Here is a 6,000-nt window from a genome sequence, read left to right as displayed (position 1 = left end):
CATAATAAGCTGAAGGAGTTTGCCATCATTTACAATATCCTGATACATAGATTTGTCCCTCTCATCTGTAATATGTTTGATCTTATAGCAGTATTTTGATCTGATTTGTTCCCGTTCAGCACATTAAAAGATAAAATGTTCCAGATCTTCAATTCCCTGTCGAGATATTGTACATCAGAATAGAAAGTACAAGCAGAACGGAGTGTAAAGTGTGGACACAGGATTTGTATTTTGATTAGATTGCAGAGTTCAACACGCGGTTTTCAACATGAAACAAGTTTCTACAAAATATGTGAAGTTCTAACCTCGATCTGAGTCTAGAAAGTATTGAATAAATTAAGCTTAGACTATCAAAGGGAGGTACGCCCCTCCGGGTCCGTCACTGCAAGCACAGGTGAGGTCAATTTTACATAGTACAAGAAATTATAAAGTTCCCGTGATTGACAATCTTACAAGATACTTGTACGGTATAATGTAACTAAAAGAGTTTACATCTAATCTAAATTGGTTTCACACTAAGGTATACTAATTTAAACAAAAGCACAGAAATATTTATTGGCATGGCAAGATCCTGCACACGAAAACAACAGATCAAAAAAAAAACTTTGAAAAAACTTTTAAAAAATCAAAATAATAATAAACTATGCTGGTTTGCATTAACATTTTTTTTTTAAAATCCATCTTTCGTTTCATACATAAATGAAACGTTTTGACCGAAGTTTGAAACCAGTTCAAATAAGCTGTAACAGTGTCGATTCCACAGTTCTGTAACACATACTTACTGAAAATAGTGTGTAAGTGTTAATGATTCCTTTTATCAATGAAATAAAAGATGTCGAAGAGAGAGACCAAATATTACAGCGTTTGATATATTCTTTATAAGAACTCTTTATTTACACCTGCAAATCACTTAAAATTGACGTAACCCCCCACAAAAGCAAAATGAACAAAAAGATTGACCGATAGACGATAAGATTGTCTTTAGCCTTTGCTCTTTAGAAGAAACCTTGAATGATCTGTTGTTAATTTTAGTAAATAGATAAACTTGAAATGGACAGCAATGATCTATGTTGATATATATCCTATCAACGATACCACAAGTTCAATTGAAATGATTAATAGGAATATATATTGGTTTTATGTCAAGTAATTTATCAACAAACTTTTCTGTGTATTTCATTTCTTATGTTGTTAGTTGGACGGAAGTATATTCCTGTTTTAGAATTAAATAAAGTTCAGTCGAAATGCAATAAAATTGAGAATGGAAATGGGAAATGTGTCAAAGAGACAACAACCCGACCAAAGAGCAGAAAACAGCTCAAGGCCACCAATGGGTCTTCAACACAGCGAGAAAATCCCGCACCCGGAGGCGGGCTTCAGCTGGCCCCTAAACAAAATGTGTACTAGTTCAGTGAAAATGAACGTCACACTAAACTCCGAAACATATAAATGAACTAATATTAAAAAAAACATACAAGACTAACAAATGCCAGAGGCTCCTGATTTGGGACAGGCGTAAAAATGCGGCGAGGTTAAACATGTTTTGTGAGATCTCAACCCTCCCCTATACCTCTAGCCAATGTAGAATAAACAAACACACATTTCTAGAAGGATATATTAATGGAACCCAATCAGAAAAGTTTGGATTGTTAATGGAAAGAATATCATCAATATATCTGAATAGGAAATTAAATGATCTGGCTTCTTTGATCTTCTCGTTTTTGACAAGTGTCTGAAGGAACTCCAACTCATATAAAAATAAGAAGAGGTCGGCAAGGAGAGGCGTACAGTTTGTTACCATTGGAATGCCGACAATTTGTTGAAAAAGTCTACCCGGCTCCAAATTCAACAAATATGTTGTCAATAAGAAACTCCAGCATACTGATCACTTGCTCCTCTGTGTAGCATGTTTTACCTTTTTGTTCACTATTAACAAAATATGCCGTATGGTATCCCAAAGTAATAAATTTATAGCGTAAATTTAGAGCCTGCACGCAATAAACGCTAGTTAATAATGAAGTCCGATTTGGCTTATAGAAAGTATATAAACTTTGAGAACATTCCAACGTTGTCCAATATTTATTTACACGATAAATATTTTAAACACTTACCAATTGTCACTACAGTAAACGTAGCTTATTGCATCTTTCAAATGCTGGATTTTTGCTGGGTATAAGAGGAGACAACTGTCGGTTAAATTTAAGTGAAATAATATTCGAAGTTTTTCGGATGTTTGAATTTAATTTTGTTATAACAACATGACAAGTGTAAAATCCTTAATATGATACTCTATTCAGTTTGTTTCTGGTCACTGTCTTAACTAACTTTAATTTTCTTTGTGTGTGTCAATACACACTTTCTCGAGATATTTAAAAAGAAATCTTTCAATTGTTGTTGTCATCTATGGTGTTGAACAGACGACAGTTTCAATTTTTTGGTATGTTTACGAAGACTGTATAATATTGTTTCAAACTGCTAAAATAAAATCCATATACATCTTTGTATCTGCTTTTTTACATTTTTTATGATCCAAAATAATATTAAAATATTTATATTCATCAAACTGCTGATAAAAGCCTGTAAAATGAAGTAATTTTTAAAAATCGTGTTTTAACAAAAAAGAGTTATTTCCCGTTTAGGAGTTGAAAATGCAAAGACAAACTTTCTTATAAAGATTTCATTTTTGTCATAAACCATAAACCTCTTACATCTGGCAAAGTGCATGAAACTCTTTTTGGATGTGACAGCTTTCTCTAGTAATGCATTTTTTTCGCTTCGCTCCGTTCCGCTCGGCTGAATTGTCACAGTTAAGATCCAAATTTAACAAAGCATTTTTATCGGAAGTTCATTTCGTATCTTATAAAGGATAGGAACACACATAAGACATATTTTGCAAATGTAAAATTTTACAGGTTACACTAACTGCAAGTAACAATTATTAATTCTTATTGTTACTTTTTGCGGATAATTGTAGCCAGTGCCTATAAATAAACTCATCAAAGATACCAGGCTTATACTTTTGTACGCCAGACGCGCATTTCGTCTACAAAAGACTCATACAAAGCCAAATCAAGTACGAAGTTGAAGAGCATTGAGGACCCACAAATTTCGAAGTTACAATTCCCCCGAATACGAATCACTATAGTGTCAAGCTATCCAGCAATTCTCATCTTGCAATTCTCTTTATAAGAATCTATCCAGACCTGCAATTCGTAATCCTGCAATTGCGTTTGGAAAACTACTTGAGCGACAATTTTATTTTTCTTTAAAATCATAGTTTTTGACTTTTTGTTCGAAAACAAGATTTATATAGAAAATCAAAGACTTTTATATCCCATTAACAAAATTCTAAATTAAGTTTGCAAATTTCTATCTCATATTTACGATTTGTAATTAGCATTTACAATAATATCATGATGACGATTCAAACAAAGTATTATCTGTTAATAAGTCCAGGATGTGATTCGTATAAACCCATGTTTAACCCAAATTTGCGATTTTCGAAACTCATATTAACGACTAAAAATACAAAATTTTGATGTAAAATGAATTTTTTCATGGTATACCTGCAACACAACTTCTATTTGAAACTGGGTCACCCACTTGTTCAAAACCATTGCCCCGGCAGTTCTGTATGGCTAGGGGTTATAGATTCTGCTCTAATAAATAGCTTTTGGGTAGTACTACATCGAGGGGCCAAAGAATTTCTGGGGTAAGCATTCCTAGAGGACGAAAATCGCGTCCGAAACATGGAAATAAAGCCCAATTCGATAAAATACGCATTGGGGGCACCCACTTTCCAACCCGTTGTCTCGGTAGTTCTTTATGGCTAGGCATTATAGACGCTGCCCTAATGAATAGCTATTGGATAGTACTACAACGTGAGGGTAAAGAATTTCTGGGGTAAGCATTCTTAAAGGCCGAAAATTTCGTCCGTACCACTGGAAAAATGTCATATTTGTTAAAATATGCACTGGGGTCACCCACTTGTTCAAAACCATTGCCCCGGCAGTTCTGTATAGCTAGGGGTTATAGATTCTGCTCTAATAAATAGCTTTTGGGTAGTACTACATCGAGGGGCCAAAGAATTTCTGGGGTAAGCATTCCTACAGGACGAAAATCGCGTCCGAAACATGGAAATAAAGCCCAATTCGATAAAATACGCATTGGGGGCACACACTTTCCGACCCATTGTCTCGGTAGTTCTTTATGGCTAGGCATTATAGACGCTGCCCTTAGGAATAGCTATTGGATAGTACTACAACGTGAGGGTAAAGAATTTCTGGGGTAAGCATTCTTAAAGACCGAAAATTTCGTCCGTAACACGGGAAAAAAGTCATATTTGATAAAATATGCACTGGGGTCACCTACTTGTTCAAAACCATTGCCCCGGCAGTTCTGTATGGCTAGGGGTTATAGATTCTGCTCTAATAAATAGCTTTTGGGTAGTTCTACATCGAGGGGCCAAAGAATTTCTGGAGTAAGCATTCCTAGAGGACGAAAATCGCGTCCGAAACATAAAAATAAAGCCCAATTCGATAAAATACGCATTGGGGGCACCCACTTTTCGACCCATTGTCTCGGTAGTTCTTTATGGCTAGGCATTATAGACGCTGCCCTAAGGAATAGCTATTGGATAGTACTACAACGTGAGTGTAAAGAATTTCTGGGGTAAGCATTCTTAAAGGCCGAAAATTTCGTCCGTAACACAGGAACAAAGTCATATTTGATAAAATATGCACTGGATTCAACTAGAACGGGATAGTGCGCCATAAGTTAAATTAATTTTATTTTTTCTTTGCTTGCCATACACTTTTTCTGCTTTGTTTTACAAGACATTTGCTATAATTAAGATAATATCAGTTACTCTTTCAACATAGACATATTTTTATTTTTTCGGTCCTACTTTACAGGATGACATTTTCGGCCTTTAAGAATGCTTACCCCAGAAATTCTTTACCCTCCCGTTGTAGTAATATCCAATAGCTATTCATTGAAGCAGAGTCTCTAATCCCTAGCCATAAAGAACTACAGAATTAATGGGTCGGAAAGTGCGTACCCCAATGCGTATTTTATAGAATTTGGCTTTTCAATGTTTCGAACGAAATTTTGGGCTTTTAAGAATGCTTACCCCAGAGATTCTCTACTATCCCAATGTAGTACTATATAATAGCTGTTCATTGAAGCAGAGTCTTTAATCCCTAGCCATAAAGAACTACCTAGACAATTGGTTGGAAAGTGGGTGACCCTAGAGCGTATTTTATTGAATTTGGCTTTATTTCCGCGTTTCGAACGAAATTTTGGACCTTTAAGAAAGCGTACCCCAGAAATTCTTTACTTTCCCGTTGTAGTAATATCCAATAGCTATTCATTAGAGCAGAGTTTATAATCCCTAGCCATAAAGAACTACCAAATTAATGGGTCGGAAAGTGGTTACCCCAATGCGTATTTCATCGAATTTGTCTTTTTTCCATGTTTCGAACGAAATTTTCGGTCTTTAAGAATGCTTACCCCAGAAACTATCTACTATCCCAATATAGTACTATATAATACCGTAGCTATTCATTGAAGCAGAGTCTTTAATCCCTAGCCATTAAGAACTAGCAAGATGATTGGTTGGAAAGTGGGTGACCCTAGAGCGTATTTTATCGAATTTGGCTTAATTCCATATTAAGGACGAAATTTTTGGCCTTAAAGAATGCTTACCCAAGAAATTCTTTACCCTCCCGATGTAGTACTATATAATAGCTATTCATCGAAGCAGAGTCTCTTATCCCTAGCCATTAAGAACTACAAAAACAATGGGTCGGAAAGTGGGTACCCCAATGCGTATTTCATAAAATTTGTCTTTTTTCCGTGTTTCGAACGAAATGTTTGGCCTTTAAAATAGCTTACCCCAAAAATTCTCTACTATACCGATGAAGTACTATATAATAGCTTTTCATTGACGCAGAGTCTACAATCCCCAGCCATAAAAAACTACCCAGACAATCCCTAGCC

The sequence above is a fragment of the Mytilus californianus genome, unplaced genomic scaffold (assembly GCF_021869535.1).
Source record: "Mytilus californianus isolate M0D057914Y unplaced genomic scaffold, xbMytCali1.0.p SCAF_1, whole genome shotgun sequence".
NCBI lineage: Eukaryota > Metazoa > Mollusca > Bivalvia > Mytilida > Mytilidae > Mytilus > Mytilus californianus.
This window is presented reverse-complemented; position numbering follows the sequence as displayed.